At 41.6% G+C, this 13,357-nt stretch overlaps 1 long non-coding RNA gene across 4 annotated transcripts in view; it reads right to left on the bottom strand.

Annotated features, from left to right (window-relative positions):
- Positions 1-4,119: 4,119 nt before the first annotated feature.
- The window catches only part of LOC140618205 (uncharacterized), a 65,958-nt gene continuing 56,720 nt past the window's right edge, over positions 4,120-13,357 (bottom strand). For all 4 annotated transcript variants that reach the window (XR_012018381.1, XR_012018380.1, XR_012018379.1 and 1 more), the window contains one exon: positions 4,120-6,082. This is a non-coding gene — a long non-coding RNA (uncharacterized lncRNA). The remainder of the gene's footprint in view (positions 6,083-13,357) is intronic.

Raw genomic sequence — 13,357 nt, 5'->3', positions numbered from 1 at the left:
GGGAGAGAGAGAGAGAGAGAGAGATTGAGAGAGAGAGAATTGTAATCAGGCTCCACCCTCAGCGAGGAGTCCATTGTGGGGCTCAATCTCACGACCCTGAGAAATCATGACCTGAACCAAAATCAAGAGTTGGACACTTAACTAGCTGAGTCACCCAGGCACCCCAAGACATAATATTCTTTTTTTTTTTTTAAGATTTTATTTATTCATTCATGAGAGACACAGAAGAGAGAAGCAGAGATGTAGGCAGAGGGAGAAGCAGGCTCCAGGTAGGAAGCCTGATGTGGGACTCGATCCTGAGACCGCAGGATGACACCCTGAGCCGAAGGCAGGTGCTCAACCGCTGAGCCACCCAGGTGTCCCATATTCTTAAGTGCCTGTATCTAACAACAGAGTTTCAAAATCAGTAAAAACTACTGAGCTGGAAAGGAGAAATGAACACATCCATAATTATATTTGGAGATGTGACTATTACTCTGTCAGTAACTGACAGGACAAGCACAGAGAGAGTCAGCAGGATAGAGAAGAACCAACAACAGTTGGTTCCTCATCAAGGAACTGAATTGATTCTACATTTGCAGAATACTTCATTTAAGAACAGCAGAATACATATTCTTTTCAAATGTCCAAAGAACAGTCACCAAAATAGACCATCTTCTGGGTCACGAAATAAGCCTTCACAAGATTGAAAATTTGAAAACATCCAAAAAATACCCCTGCAGATAACAGACTTAAATCAGAAATTCACAAGAAAAAGTGACCTAGAAGGGCAGCCCCGGTGGCGTAGCAGTTTGGCGCCGCCTGCAGCCTGGGGTGTGATCCTGGAGTCCTGGGATCGAGTCCCACATCAGGCTCCCTGCATGGAGCCTGCTTCTCCCTCTGCCTCTCAATCTGTCTCTATGAATAAATAAATAAAATATTTTTTAAAAAGTGACCTAGAAAAGCCCCCCAATACTTAGAAAATTAAAAAACAAGCAAACAAAAAACCACTTTTAAATAATCCATGCATCAAACAAGAAGTATCAAGGGAAATTAGAACAGTTTGAAATAATGGAAAATGAAAATACCTCTCCACATGTGTAGGATATAGCTAAAGCAGTGTGTAGGGGGAAATGTAGATCATTAAATGCATGTATGTGGGCAGGTGTCATATAGGTATAAAATCCACCATCTAAGATTCCACCTTATGAAATGAGGAAAAGAAGGAACAAAATACACCAGAAACAATCAGAAGGAAGGAAATAAAAAAGATAGATACAATGATAAAGATCAGAAATCGATGATATGAAAACAAGTAATAATAGAGAAAATTGATCAAACCAAAACTGCTACTGTGAAACTGTCAATAAAATAGATAAATCTCTAGCCAGACTAACAAAAAGAGAGAAGATGTGAATTATCAGTATCCAGAATGAAATAGAGACTATCACTATAGACTCCATAGACGTAAGTGGATAATAAAGAAAAAAAAACTATGAACAACTCTACCCACTTAAATTTGACAACTTAGTTGAAATGGACTGATTTCTTGAAAGCAGCAAACTACCAAATCTCACCCAAGAAGAAATAGATGACCTTAATATTCCCATGTCTAAGAAATCAAATAAGTAGTTTAAAATATTCTGAACAATATAACTCCAGGCCCCTATGGTTTCAACAAAATATTAGCAAACTACACACGCACATACACACACACACACACACACACGTGTATATATACACACAAGTACATGGTTTCAAAAAGTATTAGCAAAGTATACACACATATATGTACACATACATGCAATGTGTGTGTGTCTGTGTATAACGTATGTACATACACATGTACACATAATATATCTTTACCAAGTGAGGGTTATCTGGGGAGTGCAGTCTGGGTCAATGTTTGAATATCAATGTAACCCATCACATTAACACGGTAAAGAAGAAAACCACATGATCATATTATCTAACGCAGAAAAAGCACTTAAACTGCACCCAATATCCATTTGTGATTTTTTTTTTTAGATTTTATTTATTTATTCATGAGAGACACACAGAGAGAGAGGCAGAGACACAGGCAGAGGGAGAAGCAGGCTCCATGCACGGGGAGCCCGACGCGGGACCCGATTCCGGGTCTCCAGGATCACGCCCTGGGCCAAAGGCAGGCGCTAAACTGCTGCGCCACCCAGGGATCCCCCCATTTGTGATTTTTTTAAGGCTCTGAGCACACTAAGATTAGAGGGAATTCTCCCTAACCTGATCAAGGGCCTCTACAAAATACTGACAGTTAACATCACACATAATGGTGAAAGGTTAAATGCTTTCCCTAAGACTGGGAACAAGGCAAGGATGCTCACTCTCACTACTGACTCAACATTGTACTATAAGTCCTGGCCACTGCAGAAAGGCAAGTAAAAAAAATTAAAGCCATGCAGATTGAAAAAAAAAGAACTGTATTCATAAATACTATGATTGTCTATACAGAAAATTCCAAACAATCAACAAAAAGAAAAAACTTCCAGAACTAACAAGGGTGTTTAGCAAGTTCATAAAATAGAAGGTCAGAGTGTAAATTGTTTTTTGTAAATACGATTATTAATTGTATCTATATATACTATCAGTGAACAATTAGGAACTGAAGTTTTAAAAACAGTACCATCTATAATAAGTCCTCAAAAAGTAAAATATGTAAGTATAAATTTAACAAAACATGTATGGGATCTGTATGCTGAAAATTCCCAAATGCTGATGAAAATACTGAAGTTAAATGAAAAGACACACCATGCTCACTGATTGAGAGGCAACAGTTAAGATACCCATTATCCCTAAACTAACTGAAGCAGGAACTTTTCGGTAGATATAATTCTAAATATAGAATTTAGAATATAATTCTAAAATTTATATGGGGATGCAAAAGAACTAGAACAGCCAAAACGACTTTGATGAAAAGAACAATGTTGGAGGGCTCACACTACCCAATTTTAACATCTATTGTAAAGCCACAGTAACAAAGACATTGAGGTGAGGTATTAAACAAAGGACAGACACATAGATCAATGGAACAAAATAGAGAGTACAGACACGGACCCACATAAACACAGTCCATTGTTTTTCAACAAAGTTGTGAAAGCAATTCAATAGAAGAAAGACAGTCTTTTTGACAAATGATGGTGGAACAATTAGACATTCATGTGCAAAAAAAATGAACCTCAACTTATATTCTCACACCTTATACAAAAATTAACACAACAATATCACAGATAAAACATAAAACACTTAAAAGAAAAGATCGAAGCACTCTCCATGACCTTTAGTTAGACAGAGTTCACAGATATGACACCAAAAACATAGTCCATTAAAATTATTGATAAATTGGACTTCATGAAAATTGAAAACTTTTTTCTGCTAAGAGAATGAAAAAACAAGCTATATATGGAGAGAAAATATTTCCAAATCACATAGTCTGTAAGGGACTTTTATTCAGAATATATAAAGAATGCTCCAAATTCAGCAGTAATAAGACCAAAAATGGGTCAAGTATTTCAATAGCCATGTTACCAGAGAAGATATATGAGAGGTACATAAGCCACAAATAGATACTCAACCATCATTTGTTTATGTAAATGCAAATTAAACCATCATCATTATACACCAAATAGGATGGCTACAACTAAGGGGGGAGGGAACCATCTAACTATATTAAGTGCTGATAAAGATTCAGAGCAACTAGAACTCTCATCCACTGTTGGGGGAAGGAGAATGGTATAGCCACTCTGTCCTTCAACAAGGGATAAATGAAGTGTGTACCATCAGCATAATGTAATACTAAATACATTGTAAGAAATAATAAAAACAAAGTATTGATGCATATAACAATATGGATGCAACTCCGAAGCATTAAGCTGAATGAAAGAAGTCAGCATCAAAAGATCACATATTGTGGGGCACCTGGATGGTTCAGTCGATTGAGCTTCCAACTCTTGATTTCAGCTCAGGTCTTCAGCTTCAGACCTTAGGGTCCTGGGATCAAGTCCCTCCCTTGCTCAGCATGGAGTCTGCTTGAGGATTCTCTCCCTCTCCCTCTGTTCCTCCCTCCTTCACGCTCACTCTCTCTTAAATAAATAAATAAATAAATAAATAAATAAATAAATAAATAAAATTTTTAAAAGGTTACATATTACATAATGCCACTATATGACATCTATAGGCCAAAATGATAAGGACAAAGAATAGATCTCTGGTTGTCAGAAGTCAGTGGATGGGGCAAGAGTTGTCAAAAAGGGGCAGCATAAGGAAATTTTGAAGGATAACAGAACTGTTTTGCATTCTGATTCCGGTTATGGTTATATCAACATTACACGCATTAAACTTCATAAAACAGTATATACCGAAAAGTCAACGGCACTGTATATAAATTGCTTTAAACACCAATGACAGAAAAACAGTAGAGCAATGTCTACAAGTTCCAAACCAAAATCCCATAATTTTATACCCAGTCAAGTTTTCATTTGTATAAATGAAATGGCAGCACATACACATTTTCAAGTACACGTGAACCTAGGAGCAAAGACACATTGTGTGGGGTTTTTCTTCAAATTTTTATTTAAATTCTCAGTAGTTCATGTACAGTGCAATATTGGTTTCAGAAATATTCAGTGACTCATCACATACCACACCCAGTACTCATCACAATTGCCCTCCTTACTACCCCTCCCCCATCTACCCCATCCCTCCCCCCCTCACTCCATCAACCCTCAGTTCTCTATCTTTAAGAGTCAGAGACATTTTTTTTAAAGTATTCATTTATGAAATCCAATAAAGAAATAAACCAAAGTAAAGAATTCAGGAAACAGAGTGGTGAGTGCAGAATTAGTTAAATACATAATTAGGATTAAACAGCTCCAGTAGCAATGAGGAAGCCCACAAACAAGTCAATGATCTAAAATCTTGACAACATAAAAATAATTAACAAAAATTTGGAAGTTTAGGAAGAGAAAATGAAAGGAATTCTAGAAGTGCTCATGCCATCACATTTCACACCAGGGAGTGCTCCATATTCTCTTGAATCAGAACATAATTAGAAACTACTCATCTGGTATGTCAATTGTAATTCAATAAAAAACTTACTCTACTCTTTTGTGTTTTATAAATTTTTTCCTTAAAGTGGTTTTTTAAAAAAACTTTTTATTTTGAAGTAATTTTAGAATTACGGAGAATTTGAAAAAATAATGCAGAGGACTCAATATGCCCTTCACCGGTTTCCCCTAATGTTAACCTTTTATATGCCCTATACAGTCATTGAAACCATGAAATCAACACTGATATAATACTATCAACAGAACTACAGATCTTATTAAAATATTGCCAGTTTTCCCAATCATGTCCTTTTCCTGGTCCAGAATCCGATCCAATCCCACATTGTACTCAGTTTTCATGTCTCCTTAATAATTTCCTTAGAGAGATCTATTAAGATATAATAACCCTTGTGTGAAGAAAAACTATTTGAAAATCATCAAGCACTTCAATTTTACTTCCGTTTCTTCTTTTTCTTTAAAGTCAGGTAAAGTTAAATTTAATACTCTATTTGAAATGCTATTGCAATAACAGCAGTGTCATATGAGTTGAGTGAGAGATTAATATCTCAATATTCATCAGAAAAAACTCATCAAGGTGCTGAGATGCTTGAAAACCCTTATTTAGCCAGAAAATAACACCATGCCCAGGGACTATTGTAGATGATGAGAAACCTTTGCAAAGTTTTCAGCACTGAAGGGAACTGACTTGTATGCCTCAAAACATACCTGTGGCTGCTACGCAGGGAATGAATTGGGGGGCTCGCCCCAGGGGAGGCAAGCTGGCAAGTTGGGAAGCTGATAACACAACATGCAGACCATGTAGGAATCCATTTATACCCAATAACAGAAACCCCAAATGACAGCGGCTTACACAAAGGAGGGGTTTCCTCTTCTTTCCACACAAAATTTAGAGGTCAGCAGTTAGCTATTTTACCAAAGATCCAGGATCTTTTTGTTGTTGGTGGTGATGGTGGGGTCCTTCCGTTCCAGCTTATTACTTCACAGCTCCAAGATAGCTGCCACAGCTCCAGACATCACATGCATGTTTAAAGAAAGAAAAATTCAGAACAGGTATAAGACAAGGCTCCATGCCGTATCCTTTTTACCTCCACGAGATTTTTGTTTCCCTCTTCTTTGTCACAACTGTCACTCCTAAATGCAAGAGAGGCTGGGAATGTGAGTAACCTGAGATACACAGATATTACAGACACAAACAATGATGTTTTCAGTGTAGAAGAAGACGACGAGAATGTACATTTCAGGTAAGTAATTAATTAACAATGTCTGTCAGACAAGTGTGACATTAAGAGCCCCAAGCTATGTCAATGAAGGGGGCTGGAGATGAGTGGGTACATATGAGACATTTAGAAAACAGGAAGAGCAGAACTTCGTGACGACTGGCTGTCAGGTATGAGGAGGAGAGAGGAATGCAAGATGCCTCTCCGGTTTCTGAATTGGTAGAACAGGTGAGTGGGGGTGCTAGGACTGCAGGGGAATATGCTACCGGCTACCTCCATGGGGGGGGGGGTGGCAGTATACTGAGCCATATTAGGAATGTGTTCCTTGATTGACTTTTTAAAATACTAGTTAAAACAGCCACCATCTAATAGTCATAGGCAACGGGCCAGGCATGGTATCTAATGTTTCATTTGCATTATCTCATTTAATCTTTATAACAACACAGTGCTTTAGTCTGTTTTGGTCATTGGAATATTACCAGTGTCCATAAAAGCACCTGGGACATAAGAGGGGCTCTTTAAATATTAAACAAAGGAAGAAAGACCAGCAGAATTATTATTATTATTTATAGGTGAAAAATCGGAGGCTCAGAGAAATTCTTATTTATTTATTTTAGAGGCAGCGGAAGAGCAGAAGGAGAGAGAGAGAGAGAGAGAGAGAGAGAGAATCCCAAGCAGGCTCCACAGTGAGTGCAGAGCCCTACTTAGGGCTCAATCTCATGACCCTGAGGTCATGACCTGAGCCAAAATTAAGAGTCAGACGTTCAACCGACTGAGCCACCCAGGTGCCCCTGAGGTTCTGAGCTGAGGTTCAGGTTAAAGAGCTTGCCTCACAAGGTCCTACACCTGTAGAACCGTAGAGCCAATTGCTCAGGTTAGCTCTGTGCTTTTCCACCATGGTTTCCTACCTTCCTGTTAAACAAAGCTGTGAAACTCCCACTTCTTCAGAGAAAATGGAACCACAGGGAAACTGGAACGTTTTCAGTCACCAAATCCTTCCAGAGCCTCCAGATCAAGCCTCCCAACACCTCCCCCACCAGTCGTTTGTCATTGTAACGTCCTTAATGCACTCCATTGCCTTTCCTCCATGCTCACTCAGAAGTCCTCTCCGCCCTGAAAGTTCCATTCAGCTCTCAGATAGATGGATGGCTCTTTCTCACCCATCAATTCTCAGAAGCCTTCTCTGACCCCAAGACTAAGTCAACGTCTGTCCACGGGATTGGATCCCTAAATACCACCTACCCCTTTTCTACATTTACTTCCTGGAGCCCATAACTAAAAAAACACAGGCATGATTATCTGCTTATTTTCTGAACTTGTGCTAGAACATAAGCTCGGTGAGGGCAAAATATCTGACTTGTTTACTATGTTCCCAGTGTTCAGCACTGTGTCTGGCACATAGCAGATGCTGCACACACATTCGAAGCTTGGAGGGATAGGCTCTGATGGATGGGAGAATATGATGCATGGATGGATTTGTTAATGAATGAATTAACCAATGGCTGGAGGGACACATTTGGATGGATGCTCTAGGTAAATAACAGACAGGACAGCTGTACGAACAGGACAGCTGGCTGGCCTGGCTAGATGAGAAGCTTTACCTAGACCACCTATCCCAGAGGGGTCTCCATCTCACCTTCCAGGTTCCTGGCAGGATGTCTCAGGCTGTGGCTTTTGATTGCTTCTTCTACCTTTGCCAACAACGACTGCCTGGTTGGATCTCACCTGGGCCCACACTGCTGGGAAAGTAGCCAAGGACTCCAGCAGAAGAATCTGTGTGGGCTGGTGTGGAAATATCCTCTCCCTGGGGAGAAGGTGGGCCCATGGCAATTATGCAGCAGAAAGGGTTCTCAGAGTAAATCTGTCTTGCACAACAGGTTAGAGTTAAATTTGACCTGAGCCATGAATCATGCTGTCAGTCTCCCATTCAACCACATCACTGAGCCAGCAACCTTTGTGAGTGCTACTATTTATATAGATACAAACACACATATTTATACAGACAGAGGTATGTACGCAACTGAAGCATTCTGATTAATTGTATCCTTGGGGACCAAGATTTTTTTTTTTCGTCACTCTTCCTCTTGTGTTCCAGTAGAGGCTGCTGGTTCAAGGATGTAGAGATGGAAGGCTGCGAGGTGTGGGAGATCATCAATTCACTCAGCAAACACTTCCTGGCGCCCACTCTGGGACGAGCCCTTGGGTGTGGAGTAGAGTGGTGGAGGGTATGAAAATAATAGGATATGCTTTTCACCCCCATTGAAGTCTGGGGGTGCTGCTGACTGACAGGAGAAAGGATGGTGGGTGGTTGAAGGTTTAGACTCTTGTAATCAAACAGATGGAGATTCAAATCCCAGCCTGACCTTATACTTGCTGTGTGACCTTGGCAAGGTGTGTCAAGTCTCTGAGCCCAAGCTCTCACCTCTCTGGAAAAAGACAGATATAAATCCTGCCTTCTGGAGTCTGTGTGGGTCTGGAATAAGACAATGAAGGTAAAGGCAGGCACAGAGTAAACACTCAAGAACCCCCATCACCGTTTCCATCATCGTCGTAGCTTTTAAAAGCTTTTTCAGCGTTTAGCATGTGCCGGGTACATGTGCTAGCTCAAGTGTTTCTTACAAAGCGCCCCTAGAGGAGATACTGTTACATTCCCTCCAGTTTTCAGATGAGGAAAGTGGGATACAGAGACATTAAGTGACTTGCTCAAGGTCACACTTCTATTAACCGGCAGGGCCAAGTCTCAAACTCAGAATACAAATGCAGATCCGGGGGGGCACAGACCCAACCCAGGATTTCTTCAGCCCCCTTCGCACACCCTTTTCTTAACTGTGCTGATCCTCCCACTCAACACTGCATGGCAGAGGGGACATAGCTTCTCTGATCACTAATCATTGCTAAGCGCCAGGTGTTTCCTAGGAGCAGTGTTATGTGGTGTTTGTGGTTCGGGTCTGTGCTCTCCTCTCATATTAGAGAAAAGATTCATAACAATAGTGGGGAGATGAACAGTCTAACTGGAAAGGCACTGTACAGGGAGAGGCTTTAACTCAGATCGGGCTCTGACACACCTTACCTGCCATTCGGCTTTGGGCCCCTCCTGTGCCCTTTCAGCTACTTTACTAGCAAACACTTCTCTGGTCACTGTTTTGTTTTTTGGTTTGGTTTTGTGAGTACAGCTGACACACAATGTCCCATTAGTTTCGGGTGTACAACATAGTGACTCAACAAGTTTATATATGACGCGATGCTCATCACAACTACAGCGACCCCCTGTCCCAGTGGATATGTCGCTATTTCAGTAGCATCTGCTATATTCCTTATGCTGTGTCTTTCATTTCCGGGACTTATTCATTCTATAACGGATCATTGTTTTAATATTATAATAATATTAATCTTCCTAACAATCCTCGGAAGGACGAATGATCGTATCTCCATTCTGTGGATGGGAAAACTGAAACAGAGAGAGGTCAGGAGACTTTCCAAGGTCAGACAGCTGGTAACGACACAGCCAGGATTTAAAGCAGGTAATCTGGCTCCCTGGTCGTCAGTCCTCTTAAGCATGGTGCTCTCTGGCTTTATTCGCCTTATTACATTGTATGTATCCTCCCGACAACCCAAAACAGGTAAACATTTTCATCTCTGCTTTATAGATGAGGACACTGATGCTCAGAGAGGTGAAACCACTTCCTCACTTGTGAGCGGCAAAGCTCCAAGACAGAGGCCAGGTCTGCCACGGGTGGGGTGTTCTCCACACAGCAGCGCTGGGATCTCCTGGGGGGCAGATCTGATCATGAGACTCTCCGATCAGATATAGGCATTGGCTCCTTCTTGCCCTGAGGATGAAGTCCAAGTACTCTAATAGGCTTACCTGACGACCGGTACCCTCTCCTGTCCTGTCACTCACCTCTCTCTCTGGCACCAGACAGTCAAATGAATGACATGCAGCTCCCAAAGATGCCAGACCCTCTATCCCAGCTCAACTGGTATCCTACCCCACTGCTTCCTCAAAGAGCTTGGAACCTTCCACTCCACAGCCCATGGAACCAGAAGTACACCCCCCCACCCCCAGTTCCTGTGACTTCCATGGGGCTGTGCCCTCGGTTGATTTTATTGGGAGCCACTGTCTCTGATATCTCGGCAAACCCCACATGCATCCTCCCACCCTGTCACCCTGTGGACTCCACAAGCTGTCCAACCACAGAAAGTGTTCAACAAATCCAGAGGCACGTCCACAGGAAGGTGTCTGGAAGGGCTTTGTGCTGGCTGGGAACAGCCTGACCCTGCTAGGTACTCTGTAAAGAGAGAAGAAGGGAGGGAGGGAGAAGGGAGGGAGAGAAGAAGGGAGAGAGGAAGGGAGAAGGGAGGAGGGGGGAGGGGGGGGAGAGGGAATGAGAAGGGAGAGAGGGAAGGAATGGGAGGGAAAGAAGCAGGAGAGGGGGGAACACTTGAATAGCACCCTACGCCATCACCATTCCTAATTTATTTCAGAACCAGAATAGATGCCTCTCCTTGCCTCAGTTCCCACATTAGAGCAATCACCTCTCCATAGTTAAGCAATGGTCTTGAGATCTCATATCCTATCCACCCCATACAGTTTATCCAGCTGTTTATTTTAAACACTGACAGGACTCCCCTAAGGCAAACTATGCCGAGGCCCTACCCCAGACTAACAGAAAACAAATCTTTTGGGGGTAGGACCTAGGCATTGGTAGTTTTCAAATGTTTCCCCTCTTTCCCCCCACCGTCCCTACATCATTTCCACTCCCCTTGTGTGGCAACTCTCACTGGTCCTTTAGGTCTTTCTTCCTGCAGGAAGCCCTCCTATCATCATTCTCAAAACCCAAGTTGGGTGTGTTTCCTCTGGGTTTCCACAGCGTTGTGCATCTACTGTATTCATACTTACTGCCCTAGTAAAACTGCACATTTACTTTATTTTCCCCTCTGAACCTTGAGTGTCACATCCAGATTGTGTCTTATTACTTGCATGTGTCCCCAGAGTCTAGTACAAATGTCTACCCCATTGTAAAAGACCTTAATAACTGAAATAAATGGGTGAATTGGACATTGAGGATGCTTCTAGAATTTTACTCTTGTAAATAACAGTGAGCATCTCCATAAATAAGCCTTTTCTAGTATTTTAGAACATTTCCCCAGAAGTAGGGCTACTGGGACAAGGACATAAAGATTAATGTGCCTCTTGCTACAGAGACATGTGTCTCACTCCATACTTTTCCTTTCCCCTTTCTTCATTAGAACTGGAATATGCCACCCATAGAGTTTAGGTAGGACTGATCAACCCTTAATCCCTTGAGTAAATTTTCGTTTAATCCAATCAGGATGTTCTATCACTCCCCACACCCACCCACCACCACACACGGCGATGGATTTAAGGATAATTACATGATCAAAGCTAGACCCGTGGGACCAACTAGACTCAGATTCAACACTTCTTTTTTCCACCAACAGGAAAATGCATAGCTATGACCAGAGCCAGAAAGCATATAGCTCCTATGCTGCTAACATCAATTTTGTGGCCATAAGGGGAGATCCCATCGCTTAATAAGAATTAGCACACCACCACCGCCCCCTCCTGCGAGGCAGCAAAGGAGAGAAATACACAAAAAGAAATTGACCTGGGTCACATTGCTGCTGGAATAAGCCTCCCCTGAAATTTGTCTATCCCTCAGCTTTTTATTTTTTTTAAGATTTTATTTATTCGTTCATTCATGAGAGACACACACACACAGAGAGAGAGAGAGAGAGAGAGAGAGAGAGGCAGAAACATAGGCAGAGGGAGAAGCCTGCAGAGAGGGGAGCCTGACGCAAGACTTGATCCCAGGACACCGGGATCACGGCCTGAGCCAAAGGCAGATGCTCAACCACTGAACCACCCAGGTATCCCACCCCCTCAGCTTTTTAGTTACTCAATAAATTCTGTCTCTCTCTGCCTCTCTGTCTCTCTCTGTCTCTGTCTCTCTGTCTCTGTCTCTGTCTCTGTCTCTCTCTCTCTCTCTCGTTTAAACCACATTAAGTTCCTTGTTTGTTTGTTTGTTTTAAAGTAATATCTGCCCCAAAGGTGGGGCTTGAATTCACAACCCCCAGATCAAGAGTCACATGCTCTACTGACTGAGTCAGCCAGGTGCCCCTGAGTTACATTTTATCTTTACTTTCAAACATGAGCATCCTAATGCATATGCTACATGCTGTTAGATTATTTTTCGAGGATTTGTCGACATTTGCAATTAGGCTGAAATTGCTTTAACCTTTTTGATAAGACAGCTGCTTCTAAGAATTCAAATTTAGGATATCAGGGGTCACAAAGACTCTAGGACATTAACTCATTCATACTGCCCCCCCCCCTCATCCAGCAAGCAGTAGATTATAAAGACAAATGATATCTGTCACCTTGACCTAGAGAAACAGGCAGGTGGGAGACCAACTTTCTCTTTCTTTCTTTCTTTCTTTCTTTCTTTCTTTCTTTCTTTGAGGGGGGAGACCAATTTCTGTTCCTAGATGGTGCTGTGTTTTTTTGTTTGTTTTTATGTATGCAACTTTTAAGAGTAACATTTCCTATTAGTTTTTCTTTTTAAATTCTTAAATATTAAACAAGTCTTGTTTGTTGCAGAATAATCAGAAAATATCTATGTTTCAACTATCTATTTTTGTGTAACAAGCCATTCCAGAATTTAGCAGCTTAAAATAACTTTATTATGCTCCCACATTCTGTGGGTCAACAATTCGGAAAGGACACAGTAGCCATGGCATATTTGCACCAGCATGGACCATCAACTGGGAAGACCAAAGTCTGGGACTGACTTTATTGGTGGGGGGAGAAATGATCTAGAAGTATCTGAATTTAAATGTTTGGTCATAGATGCTGGGTATTTGCTGGGACGTCAGCTGGGGCTGTCAGCAAGAACACATACACAGGGACTGTCCATGTGGCCTGGGCTTCCTCCTAGCAAGGCTGCCTCAGACTTCTTATGTGGAAGCTCCAGGCTCCAAGGCTTGTGTACCAGAAAAACTGGACCAAAGCTTCATGGCATTTTATGACTTAGCATTGTA

The sequence above is a fragment of the Canis lupus genome, chromosome 26 (genome assembly GCF_048164855.1).
Source record: "Canis lupus baileyi chromosome 26, mCanLup2.hap1, whole genome shotgun sequence".
NCBI lineage: Eukaryota > Metazoa > Chordata > Mammalia > Carnivora > Canidae > Canis > Canis lupus.
The sequence above is the reverse complement of the archived record's forward strand: the minus strand, read 5'-3'. Positions and strand labels throughout refer to the sequence as shown.